Genomic DNA, 13668 nt, shown 5'->3' with positions numbered 1-13668 from the left:
TATTATTTCACCCTGAGGCAGGATCAATTTTACCTGTTATTCAAGACAGAAGCTTGTCTGGCTTCACTTTAAGACCATTATGATAAAGAGTGAGTCTTTCTGCTTTCCTCTGTTCATGTTTGATTACCTTTACCTGGTATTTTGCCTTATCTGTGCAGAATAAATAGTGAGTTTTTGCAGCAGCCTTTTGCACAGTGGAAGGCTGTTACTGTGTCCCCTCAAGTGGGCTTTGTTACACAAAACAAATTCCCTTAGGGCAGTCAAATATAGCACAAATAGAAAAATACAATGTAGGAAAGACAAGGATGATGCTCAAAGCCAAACCCAAAGTGTAGAAACACTCACCCTGTTTGCTTCTCAAATCTTTGCTTCTCCATGCAAGAGTTTTCCCTTCTAAATACTGCCTTGAAGGACAGAAATTGTTTTGTGGCTTTGCAATTTTGCCTCTGTAGTTAAAGGGTTCAGTTTTTCCACAGTGGGGGGAGTTTTCCCAGTTCATAGCAAGTGGCTTTTTCCTGGGGTCTGCCTTGGACAGGGCACAATCCTACATGCATTCCACTTCCACCTTGTGGAGGGGATGGATTAGATAAGTTGTTTCATGAGCTACTCTGTCAAATAGCCTGAGAGACACCTTGCCTCCCATAAGACTTCCACATCTGAATCTCATCTATCAAAGGAAAGTCTGATATTTTCTAGGATGCCACAATTTGTGGAAATGAATGAGCTTAATTAAGCTCATGGGAAGCTCTCACAAATGGCTAGAGATAAATATCAAATGGGGTCAATACACTGTCATGAGACTTTTGGCTTGTTACTGGATGTTCCCATCCCTTTGGGATGGCCTGGAGGGCAAGGACTTCTGAGAAGATTGGGGTCGGCCATGATTAAAGCTATATTTAGAAACTTTTTTAATTGCATAGACTTCAGGCACATTAGAGCTGGCTGATTTTTCTTTTCTTTTTTTTTTTTTTTTTTATGGAACAGTTTTCTGTTAGAAAATGCAGTTTAGTGGAAATTGGAGTGTTCCACAGGACTGTGTCAATCTGATTGTAGCTTTTGACAGAAAGGGAAAATTAACTAAATTTGTCAGTGCTTTAGTAATATCAGTGTGTCATTTGGACAATGTATGCCTTATTGAACTATTTGACATGTTTCATGTTGGAACTCAAAGCAGGATTTGAGTAATTGTACTCTTAACAAGATACCAGTTTGAATATATGAGAACTGTGATCTTCTACACAATAATTTGTGTAAATTATATTAAAGTGGAACATGTGAGTAGACACTAAACTTCTATTGATTGTCACTGTCACTATTTATTATTTTATTCTAATAAAATAAAAATTAGCATCTAGTTTAGATTCTAATAAAAATTTAGAAATGCTGGAATTTCTTGGAAAATATAAGTTGTCCTCGGTTTGAGGAAGAATTGGCAGATTAAAAAAAAAACTAATCATGATATAAATCAACTCTGTTGGTGATAAAGATATTTACCAATTTTGTGAGTCTGGAATGAAAGTGGTGGTCTCAGGTTTTTCTACAGGAAACATAAAACATTGGCAAGTACTCACTGAACATAAAGGGTGACCAACACAGTAAAAATCAGAAGTCTGGGAAAAAATACTGAAGGAACACAGGTTATATAAAATAATTTGGAAAGCCAACCTCAGGGAGAACCTGGTCTGCAGTTCCTGATGGATGGCTGGAAATCCAGAGCACTGAGACACAAAGGAATAACCATAAGTAAAAGTGGTGTGAGCATTCTGGATGTACCCAAACATTTTTTTATGTAGATGAATGCCACCAATAAATTGCTTTTGAGCAAATCATACTCTTGTACTTTGCAAAGGATACAATCAGGCAAGTTGTAAAGAGACATGGGAAAAATGTTCATTGGGGTAGTAGGATCAGCTCCTGGATTTCTGTTGCAACGAATTCATTGGCATTTCTTCACGGGGGAGAGGAAGGTGTTTGCTGCCTGACAATTTGGAGCTCACTTCAGAGGGTAGGTGAACTGCTTAAGACTAAAAACCCAAGGACCAGCTCATGATTATAGTATTAGAGAAGTGGAAAAACATAACATGAGGTCTGAGGGTATCTTGCACTTGTCTCTAGTTTTAGCTTGTACTTGGCATTTCCCCTTTGGTGTTTGTTACAACCAGCAAAAGATCCTCTTGGTAGGGCTGTTTCTTGAGAAAAATTCTACTTCTAGGTTTGATTCTCAGTTGAATTGGACTCATGGTTTTGAATTTGCACAGTGGGTTATAATTTTGGTTGTTTGAGCTGTTGCTTCCATCAGTTTGCTGTAGAGAGCGTGCTGATGTGACATACCTGGGATGGTTTGGATCACAAAAGGATGACAGTGTCTGCACAGGTTAAAGTGCAGAGATAACCCTGCATAGTGGATGTTTCTGCCTTCAGCCTCCCAGAAAGTCAGCTCCAATTTAGCTCCATATTTTGTAAACTTCCTATTGGAAGTGTTATTTTTAGCACTATGGCATATTTTTGTTTCCCTTTCTCAGCAGCATGACTGTGCTCCATTCATGGCTTAGCACTTCAAGTAACTTGCCAGCACTGACTAATGTCATCAAGCATAGCTTGTGCCTCCAGAATCCCAACACAGTTTTCCAGTCTCTAGATGACACAGAACCATACTCTGGACAAGTTAAAATTCTTAAGTGGTACTGTTGATGAAGGAAAAAAATAATTGCACTGAATGAGCATACAGGAAAGAGAGAGTTTTTCCTTGGTTTATTTTTTCACATTGAAAAACCACCAAAAAATAATATAATACAACTTAATAAATGCTGCTGTGTCCCATCTTGGGGGATGAGTGTGTCATTCCATATGCTGTAGCTAAATATAAATGAACTGTTATTAATGATTGCCATAATGTTTTCTAGCAGTTAGCTGGCTGTGATTCTAGGAATTTTTTTCCACTGTGTTTTGAAGGGTTAGGTTATTTAAACTTACTATCAAATAGAATCAGATCAAAGTGAGCTAATTTTTCTTAAACACTAATCATTTTAAGGCTATTGAACTAAATATAGAGTCAGTTCATTAAATCATTAAAACAGCCTGCAATAATGCTCACAAAGTCATTATAGTGCTATTCCCCAGCCAGAGAGGTGGTGTTGCCTTAAGCACAGTTTAATCAAATTAGATGGTGGGTTATGTCCTGGGGTTTCTCCTATTGATATTCATTAAAAATACATGATTTATCACTAATCTCTGTAAGGTATATCCTACTCCTCCAAATGAATTTTGTAAATGTCAGGGGGAAGAAAACAGAATAGTTTATTGTTATAAGAATTTAAGTGTGGTGTGATCACATTTACATTTGTATAATATGTAATTTAGTGATAGATGATAATTTTAATGTGCCTTTAAAATTTCTGTCCTTAGTTAAAAAGTTAACAAAAATGGAAAACCCTCAGGAACAGCTACTTTATATTTTAGTGCTGTATAAGCATATGAATTAACTTTTGAACTAATTATTCTGTAGATCCTCATGTAGTTTCTCTTATAGATTGTCTATAAAAGTTCACTGTTTAATTTCATGTGTTCCTTTTGACACCATTTTCCATTTTTTTCCCTTTTATTTGGAACACTTCTGTTTTGTAATTCCTCTGTCCTCTTCACTCTTAATTTTAAGGCTTGCCTTGTTTTAAACAGTGAGGAAACATTGATGAGAAGACCACACACAAACATTCCCCTCTGTGCTGTCACCGCTACTCCTTTTAAGTGAAAATTTCTTCATTAATAAATGCTTTTTAATATTGTAACAGTGTAAAAATGGGGTAGGTTGATTATATCACCTAACACCCAAACATGCAGCTGGTTAATGGTGTTGTGAGACTCTACCACGCTTCAGACCAGGATGAAACACATTTGATTAGTGGTTATTTGGAATCAGTACAATCTTAATTCCTCAAACTGGAATTTGCCTGGATTATCCCAACTCTGAAGTGCCCCATGAATTTCCATCATTTTTGTGTTGCTGTTACTTATGAATCTTTGATACCACCTGGAATATCCCCAGTGATATCTCTTGCTCTGAGAATTTCGTGGTGTTGTGTTGTCATCTCAGTCCAGGGAAGAGCCACCTACTGAACTTGGTTATGGCTCCTGCAGTGCTTTCCCTGGGTCAGGGTTTTAAAAGAATAGATTTAATATTTCTGGGAGAAAAGGATCAGGTTCTCAGTGCCCTGAAAATCTTCTGTGTAAGCTCAGAGTTCACCCAGCACTGCTTAGCTCATGGCTTCGCTGTGTGGAGAGTAGGAAACTATTGACTTGATTGTTGGGTATTAATCACGTCACCACAGAATTGCCACTTAATTGAGACTGGCTTGAATTAAAACAGAAGTTGTAATTACTGAGGTGATGTTGTAATTACTGAGAAGTTCATATAACAACACTTGCAGTAAGAACTTCAGATGTGGTTTTAAAACCCTGTCCCGCTTGCATTTGTCAGTTGTGCCAAAAGCTATTGTCAATTACTCTGAGGTAGATCTGAACAGATTGCTGCTGTCATGGGCTCTGCTGTTGATTTACACTGGCACATCTGAAAGAGGAGCTTGTACACCTCTTAGAAATAGAAAAAAATTCTTCTAGGTGGTTAATTCCTCTGCTGGACCCTTGGATACTGGTGGCTTTGGCTTTGCTGCTGTAGCTAATGTAATTGTGATTCTAGTTCAGTTGAAGCCTCTCTAGTTGGTGCTGTTGAAGTTCCTCCTGTACACTGGTTCAGGAGCTTGTCTCGTGCTAAGGTAAGCAGGTTGAGGAACCTCAACCTGCAGAAAAGTTTTCATATCGGCAGCTGAACTCATCCTAGGATATCTTACTGTGGGATTTGACAAATGCCACTTCTAGGTGCAGGGAGGAGGTCAGGGATGTACAACACGGTGAGGAGAAAGGTGGGCCAGGAGCAATGATGAGAGGGGCTGGAAATGGCACTGAGCTGAACTCTGAGTTAAAGAACAGCAGTGCTTTTGCTCATGATCTTATTTCCAACCATGTGCAGTGGGTTTTGTTTGTCTGGGATTTTTTCATACTGAAGTTCAGTGAGTTTTCTGAAAACCAGAGCTTTTGTTCTACACTTTCTAGCTCTTGTTTTATGAGGGAAAGCTTGAAAACCTGTACTAAACATAATGAGTAAGGGAATGCTTGAAAACCTGTCCTAAACATAATGAGATTCCACTGACTAAGAATTGAAGAGTTCAAATAGAAAAGATACCCTCTTTTTTTAACTGGCTGCCCATGTCATGGTCATAACCAAACCCCTGACATTCCTGGAATGTGAGTTGTGGCTGTTGGATTTTTTTCACTGTGCTGGGCTGGTGAAGTGGAGTAAAGGAAGCAGCCTCAGAGGTAACTGAGTGGCACAAAAGCCTTGTCTGGATGCAGGAGCTGCTGGTGCAGGCTGCGGTGTGCGAGGCACTGTCTGCACACAACCCCAGTGCAGCTGTAGTGTAGGTCTGGCAGCCAGCCCACGAGCCCTAATCCTGCAAATATACATCACACGCTCCATTTTATACTTGTGAGAAGCCCAGCCTAAATGAAATCCTATTAAATTGTGGGTCTAGTGCTAATTAAGCATCTGCCTTTCAGTGATTTTTTTTTATTATTATTTTGCTGAGATTACATATAGTGTCTAGGTAAGTACACACGTATAGGATTTGTTATATCAATTTTTAAAAAAAGCAGTATATGAAACATTTGTTGTTTTCCTGTGATAAGTCCCCATAATAAAGTGCTGATGAATGATACCATCTACTTTAACTGATTTTACTTCCAGTTCAAAACTTTTTTAAAGTGTGAGGTACAATAGGGCAGCTGGCTATTATCCATAGGCTCTTCAGCTCCAAAGCCTTTAAGGTGAGATGTGAACAAGACTGTGCCTTAATTATTGGCAGCAACTAGCTTGTCTTTTCAAAGTAATAAATGGTGGTCCTTACAAAGTCTCTTCTTAAGTAGCTAAATGCATAATCCACTCGGGATATTGTTTTAAAATTCATTTCATCTTCAGTAATTTGATCAGAGAAAGAGTTGTATTGGTCATTTCTCTTGTGTAAGAACTGTGTCGCACCTAGGGGCAAGGAACATTTATTTTCATGATTAATACCTGTGAGTTTCATGGCCTAATGAGAAAGCCCTAGATGTATTTGAAATGAAATTGCCTTTTTTTTTTTTTTTTGACCCTTTGTTCAATTCATGTAAACACTTGGACTACTGTCCTTCTCCTTGTGGGTCTGAAGATCCTGTAACACTCATATAGCATTGCTTTGTACAAATAGTTGCAATATTAAGGTATGGGAGTTCCAAAACAAGTCATTTTAGGTAGACACCTGTATACATTTGTGTAACTTATTACATTTCTCAAAGATGAATAGCCCTGGAATTGTGAAAGTGGAAGTTAATGGAATATTTTTCCCTACTTTCCCTGGCACCCATCCAACCTTACCAATAAATCTACTGCTGGGTTTTGTGTTGCTGTTAAGTCTATTGGTCTCTTCACTGCAACCTCCGTGTGTTGAATTCCAGTCCGAAATATGTGTACCAGAAGAAAACCCTACTTAGTGTATATTCCTACCTGCACTGTTTCCCTCTCATGTGATAGCTTCTGCTCCAGTGTAAAAGCAGCATTAGTCCTTGATGATCTCACTGTAGTGCCATCTTTCCTTTCTCTAATGTCAACTCTTACTATTATTTGTCTGCATTCAATTGAAGATCCTTGGTGTGAAGGCTATGTCTTAATTCCCCAAATCCTTTATACCCTTATGGCTTTGACTGAATGCTAAAACACCCATAGTTTATTTGCTGGTGTGTTTTTGCACGTGGTTTCCTTTGTTTCCTCCTGCTCCTTCAAAACCATTCACTGAAATTGCATCTTGTTCTGTAAAGACCCAAAGAAATTAAAGGAATGCCTTGGAGTGGATTGGGAAAGAAGGAGATGGAGCCCTCATGATAGGAAGGAAAATACTGAGAGATAGGCTCACCTGTTAGAGCTACTGGTGTCATTAAATACCTATCCATAGTGTCCAAAAGCTTAAGTGGGTAGCCAAAACTCCACAGTGTAAGGCAATTGAAATGACTGATGCCTTAATAAAAAGGCAGCATGTAGTTGATATTTTGGCTGTTTGGTGTTGTACTGGCATGATTTAAATGATGCATTTTGTTTCTGTCTTGACATCCACCACCACAGAAGTTAACTTCAAAAATAAGAAGTGATTGTGCCAGTTGAGTAGGAGTGCACTGAGAAAGGCTTGGAGTAGCTGGCTGTGGCCCACCTCATTCAAGTCACCTGGGCATGAATGTGATAATCTGCTTGCAACACTGGGAATGCCCAGCTGCTGATCTGTTTTGTGCCAGCACATGCAGGAACACAGCTCTGAGAAGAGCAAGAGCCAATGCAAAATCTACGGGTGAGAACACTGGTGAGCAGCCTTGGATGGGACTGCATGGCCTGGTTCAGTGCCTTGTAGAAAGAGTTGGGCTAACTTGGAGTAAGTCATGTAGCCATCAGAAGGTGACTGGGTTAGCTCCTCAGCTGGCAGGCACTGGGTGGGAAGCAGCATGTGACAATGCAGTGGTACTTTCACCTCAGACAGTGGCATCTTTGGACTGAGGTGGTTTGGCCAGTGCCATTAGCTCCAAGATGCTGAGCTTTTTTTAACAAAGCAAATGTTACATTAAAACATAATTGAGCAAAACCAATAGCTGTGCTGCTCTGAATGCAGTGCTGGTGGAGACAGCACCCCTGGTTTTCACTTGAGATGCTGCTGTAAAAATTAATTTCAAGGATTTCCCTGTGCAGAAGATGAAGCACATTAAAGACTTTGGCTGTTTATACTTATTGTGTCCCCAGAAAAGGATAGAGTAACTGAGTGAAGCAGAAGCTTTATTTTACCAGAGAAGAGGAAGTAATTCTTGGAGGGTCTCTGAGGACTTTTGCTAATAGGTCAAGACCTAGGATTGGAAGCTCAGGGTGCAGGGTGGAGTTCCCCTCGTCTGTGTATGTGTGAAACCTGCTTCTTGTGACCTGTCACGTAAGCTTGGTCTGTTAGTCACTCTTTCCCCTGAAAATGGTTCCTGCAAATAGAATAAAACATTCTTTCACATTGGTGCAAAAAGTGTAAGCATTTAACAAATTTACATATACTTTAGTTAACAACTTGTGTGGTAGATTTACCATCCACCCCCTAAAATAAAGACTGATGTTTCCATTAATTACTCGATGATTACTTTGCAGCAGGATAGATCAGCCCCTGCTGAGCTCCAGGCTGCCACAGCTAGTCTGGTACCTATGCCTGAATTCAATACTTTAAAGCTGACTTCAATATTCCTTTTACAAGCAGTACTTGTCTGAAGGCTCCTAGACATGACCACAGACACCTATCCTGTCAGTAAAATCCCTGCCTTCTGGGCAAGTCTGAATCACTTCCTTTGTATTTATCAGAGATAAAAGGTAAACATGCTTATGGAACTTATCGTGTTTCCATCCTGCTTGTAACATCACGTGTGTGCACATCTGAATGCACAAACCCATAACATGAGCTCAACTTGGAAAGCATCTGCTTGTTTGATTGGCAAATCAGATATTTCCCTGTGAATCTGACATTGTCCTGACTTTATTCTCCAGGGGATTTTGAAAGAGTGTCCAGATGCTGTGAGTTCATGGTGGTTTTCTCACTAATTTCCACATTCATGTGTGCATCTGATATGTGTGATGTGTGTGCACATTTGTGCTGCTTCAGTGAGAAAGATGCAAACACAGTCATGTTACATAAATAAGAATTTATCTGTTCAAAACACTACTCAGGAGTGCATGATTTGGCAATGGAAATTATTTCTTAATAAGTGGTGTCTGGTTTTAGTTCTGGCTGCTATCTTTTCTGACTAGACAGGTTTTGGCTGTTGCACATTTTCATTTCCCTCTCTTTCATCCATTGTTCTTTCTATCACTAGTCTCTCACTGCTCTCAGTGCCTTCCCAGATGTTCCCCAGCCTGGAATGACTTGCCTGTCATTGCTGTGCATAACTTGCCAGTTTGGTTTGACCTTTTGATGTGTGGTGGAACTGAATTCTCTTTTCTTGGTAACTGAAAACGTATTTTCTGAAGCTGCATGGTTTGGGACACTGTATGTACAGATACATTTTAATGGTGGTTATTGTGGTAATGAAAGACCTGTTGAGTTCTCAACAGTCAAAAGAGTCACTTAGAATAATGAAGATGTTTGAATATAAGGCCAGGAGGTTCATTCCTGTTTTACCTCAGGGTCTCTTAGGAGCCTTCTCCATGTTCACAGCTACTTTTTCATTGCTTGCACTTCCTCATGTGTCTCATCTTTACTCATCATGACATTGATATCACTTGACACGCCTGGCCAGCATACAGCAGCTGTTATTTTCCACACTCAGGCTGCTACCCTGGAAGTGTAGGAAAAGGATTCCTACTTTCTAATGATCTGTGCCTCACAATTTGATTGTCTTATATATGACTTCATACCTGCTCGATTCACATCCTGAGAGAAAGATGGATACAAACACTTAAGAAACTCAGTTTGGGTGGATGCATTTTCTGACATCAGTGCTGTGTAGTTCACTGGGATGGAGCCCACATTCTGGTTCACTGAACACCCCTTTTCATGTGGCAGCACCCTGAGTTGGTGTCCTTGTTCACCTGTTCCTTGTGAAGGCTGTGCTGCATTGAATTAACAGTGTCTGTATTGCAGTTTTGTCTCTTGTTTGTAGCAGTAGTTTGTCTGCATCTGAAGTGCTCAAAGGATGGTGTCAACAAGGCCTAATAACCTCTGAGCCCAGCTGCATTTTTAGCAGTGGTACCTTCTGAGCTGCTTTTCAGATTCAGCTTGTAGCTCGTGCAACAAAAGCAAGGATGGGCTGTGTAGTTTTGTAGCTGTTTCCAGCTTCAATGTGTGTAACTTTTTCCCAGATTTGTGCTTTCTAGCAAACACCTGAAGATACAGCTGTGCTCTGCTGCCTCTTCTGCCATCCTGTCTTCTGTGCCTGTACCCCAGAACAGTTTTGATTCTGAGTCTCAGAAATCCTGCTGGTTGCCTTTGCTGAGGACATTAATATTCCTTTGTGGCAGGCTGGTTCCCACATGGCACTCCTTGGCATCTGCTGGTGCCCACTGTGCTGTGAGGTAACTGCTGTCCTTCCACAATACCTTGTGCCTGTGTCTTTGGCAATGAGTACTGAGGCCCAGTCAGGTAGTATTTCTTCATCAGTGCTTTTTCAAAGGCTTTGCACAACTCCTGTGTCTATGCAGAAATGCTTTTACCTGACTCTAGGAAGGAATCAGGTGAGCACAGTGGCCAGGAGGACCCAAAACAATTACCTACCTCTTCAGTAGCCTCATGCTCCTTATCCAGCTTACAGTTTCTGTGGCTTTAGCAGTGATACCTTCACCATTTATTTTATTGCTCCCATAATTTTTCTTTTATGTGAGGGGTGCTTGGTGAAGCAGATGCTCTACTGTCTAGGCTGTTCTACTTTTCAGGTGTAACCTGCCTGGGAAACATCAACTGCTTCAGAAACATTTTGGTAATACCAGAGAGATGTCAGTCCTTTGAGCTGTGTGTGTGCTCATGTGTATGCCTGTTGATGTTTTTGAAGATGCTTGTATTCCACTTATACTTGCAAAAACACAGTTGATTTGTTCCCTAAGCTTTTTAGGAACCCAAATCTTGATCTCTACAGGTCCTTACTATTGACCTTACTTACACAATGTGGAAGTGGAACTTCAGAGGGGAGGCTGAGGTGGTTAAGGTGTCAACTGAAGGATGGGGGAATGGAGGCTGTGTGTCTGCTCAAACTGAGTAGATAAGGAATCTGCATTTCCTGTGGGAGTACTTGAACCAGTAGGTAGCTGACTACTCCAGGGACTCTCTACTTGTTTCCTTGCATGAGGAAATGGATGTGAATGTTTCATTGCTCTGATGCTGGAAGGAAACTCTTGCTGGATTGTGGGAAAGACAGGCAGGATGCCACCAGTGCCCATACATTTCATGCCTGATCAGTTCTGGAGCCTTCCCTATTGAGTAGTGCCTCTGTGCCTGTGGAACAGCTTGTATCCAGGCTGCTCTATGCCTCAGGCTGAGCATTTCAAAATCAGAAGGCTTTGAAGAATCTATAAGAATAAACTTCTCCTGTGGTGAGTTCAGGTAAAATGATGGCTTCTGTGCTAGGAGTTTTTCATCCAGGTGTTCTCTCTCCTCAGTCTACTTGCAGATTGAATTGTTGTTGTACTGCTGGGTCATTTCAATTTTGCTTTTGTGGGTGCAGTGTTGCTTTCTTCTTTTGTGTAATGCTGTGGAGCTTCTTGTACTTCAGTGCTGTCAATGATGACCCACAAGCAATTTGGTGTTGCTTTTTTTTGTGCATTGTTGTTATCCTTTACTGCTAAACTGTTTCAGGCTTTACCAACCACTTGACATTGGCTGGTTTGCATCACACTAATATCACATATGTCCAAAAGTTAAAGGCAATTGTTTTTTAAGAGTATTAGGAAAATTGCAAGGTCTCCAAAGGTAGAAAAAGCCAGAGTCAAAGCTGCTTGGAGAATTTGGCTGGATGTGGTCATGTAAAAGGATGAAAGAACCTGAAGTTTTGAAACTATGCTCTGCTTCCCTACTTGACAAATTAAAGAGAAATCTGATGGTAGGGATAGAATGGTGTATGGACATGCCATTAAAGACTGTTTGAGTGCCCCAAAGGGCCCAACTCAAGGAATTACTAGTAATCTTCATCTTAGGGCTTCTTAACCTTTTGAAGCCTTAAGCTGTCAAGCTAAAAGATTAAACTCTTGTAGGTTTTGGTGAATAATTCCCCATGTTTGGGGGACAACAGAAGACAAGCTCTTTAGGCCTGCCCTATGGGTCTCATTATTTGCATTAATGGAATGATGGAGAGCTGCAGCAATTTGCCTGATGGTCTGGAAACAGGGTAGGATGCTCTGCTTGCAAGACTATTATAGATATTTTCTAATGGTACAGGTAAGAAGAATTTAAAGGTATTGAAGCCAGTTCTGAAGTCCAGATGCTAAGAGTGTGAATACTTCCATCCCCACACAAAGAAGGACAAGAGGTGCAGGATACAGTGATTGCTCCCTTTGGAAACAGAGTGATCAGTGTGTGTCAGCAGCCTCTTCCAAAGCTGCTGTTCAGGTCTTCTGGTCAAGTGCTTGCCTACCAGATTTCTCTTCTCCAATGGGAATACTGAAAAGATCAGATGGATTTTAATCTGCACTTGGGATCTCTCAAGCCAGTGGCTAAAAGATGAAGACAATTGGTTTGCAACTTGAATTCAATTATGTTTCTTTTATGTAGATACAGTGGATTCGGTGTGTCATATCAGTATGACAAAAAAGGGAAGTGAATTATCCTGGGCCCTGAAACTATTGTTGGGGAAGGAAAAGATTTGTAGATGTTAGTTAACATACTTTGACAACTATTTGCCAAAGCCATTCATTACATCTGCCTCTGCATTAGAAAGGGCACAATATTTCATTTTCCATTTCCTTTCACAAATAGAAAATTAATTGCATAGACTTGCAGAAAGTGCAGATATAACTCGTTATGTATTGTTAAGGCTGTCTGTGATAAATTTATCAAGCTTAGACAAAAAGTACTCTGAAATCACAATGGATCTATCTTAATTAACGTTCTTTAAGTGACAGTTACACCTGTTTGGAAATCGGAGGTAAAAGGCAAGTTTTCCAGAAGCACAGTACCATAGTGGTCTCTGCTTATAGAGGAAGCTGGCAAACATGAACTGTGCTTTGATTTGGGCCCTTTTACTACTTTTCATGAATCAAATGCAAAGTCCTGTTTTGCAAATGAATTATTCCAGTCTATCTGTAAAAAAAAAAACCACCAAAAAATAAACTGGGCTGTTATGACCGTGCAATAATGGTTATCTTGCTGTTCCTAGTGATGTAATTGAGCAGTTATATGGGGTGAAGGTGAACCCATTAAAGTCCATCTCTATGATGCAATTATGACATATGCTGTTTATAGAACTCTCCAGCCATAAAAACTACCCTACTGTTATCCATTCTTGGTTATATTGCTGATACAGCTTATCTCTGCTGGTGCCACTGGAGTGGTGCTGTGGAGACTGTCCTTAATGACAGCAGAAACCATAGGGTGATCAGAAATGGTGTCACAGTTTACAGAGAGAAGCAGCAAACAGGAGGAGGTCAGGGACACCAGGACATGTTACTGCCATGTGCCACGTTGCCTTAGCAAAGAAATACTACAGGATGGAAAGATAAGGGAGAAAATGGGAAGTTTTGTGCTTTTGGCTGGAGGAAGACAGACTTGCTGATGGATGGTTGAGCACTGAGAAGAGTTTTCAACAAGCTGATATTTCAGTCTGGTTTCCTCTGGGTTGGGTTTACATCCTGGCTATAGATTCCATGAGGGAAAAGCACGAGACTGGCAGCCAGAGGCTCTTGTGCTGAGGCCTACAAGGGTGAAAGGGGAGTGTGGTGAGCACCAGTGTCCTCATTACTGTCAATCTACAGTAAAACACTTGCTGTAAAGACAGCCTTTAATATGTATTTTTAAGTTCTCCAGTTGTTAGATTGTGATTTAGGAGTTATCTTGTTATCTGCAGATTTGGTTTCACAGGTTTCACAGCTCT

General features: G+C 40.3%; 1 long non-coding RNA gene across 2 annotated transcripts in view; it reads left to right on the top strand.

Annotated features, from left to right (window-relative positions):
- LOC107202014 overlaps positions 1-12543 on the top strand; it is a 29314-nt gene extending 16771 nt beyond the window's left edge. For both annotated transcript variants that reach the window (XR_001520518.2, XR_004496558.1), the window contains one exon: positions 12018-12543. This is a non-coding gene — a long non-coding RNA (uncharacterized LOC107202014). The remainder of the gene's footprint in view (positions 1-12017) is intronic.
- The last annotated feature ends 1125 nt before the right edge of the window (positions 12544-13668 follow it).

This window comes from Parus major, chromosome 3 (genome assembly GCF_001522545.3).
Source record: "Parus major isolate Abel chromosome 3, Parus_major1.1, whole genome shotgun sequence".
Classification (NCBI taxonomy): Eukaryota; Metazoa; Chordata; class Aves; order Passeriformes; family Paridae; genus Parus; species Parus major.
Note: the sequence above shows the minus strand (reverse complement) of the source record. Positions and strands in the feature narration are given on the sequence as shown.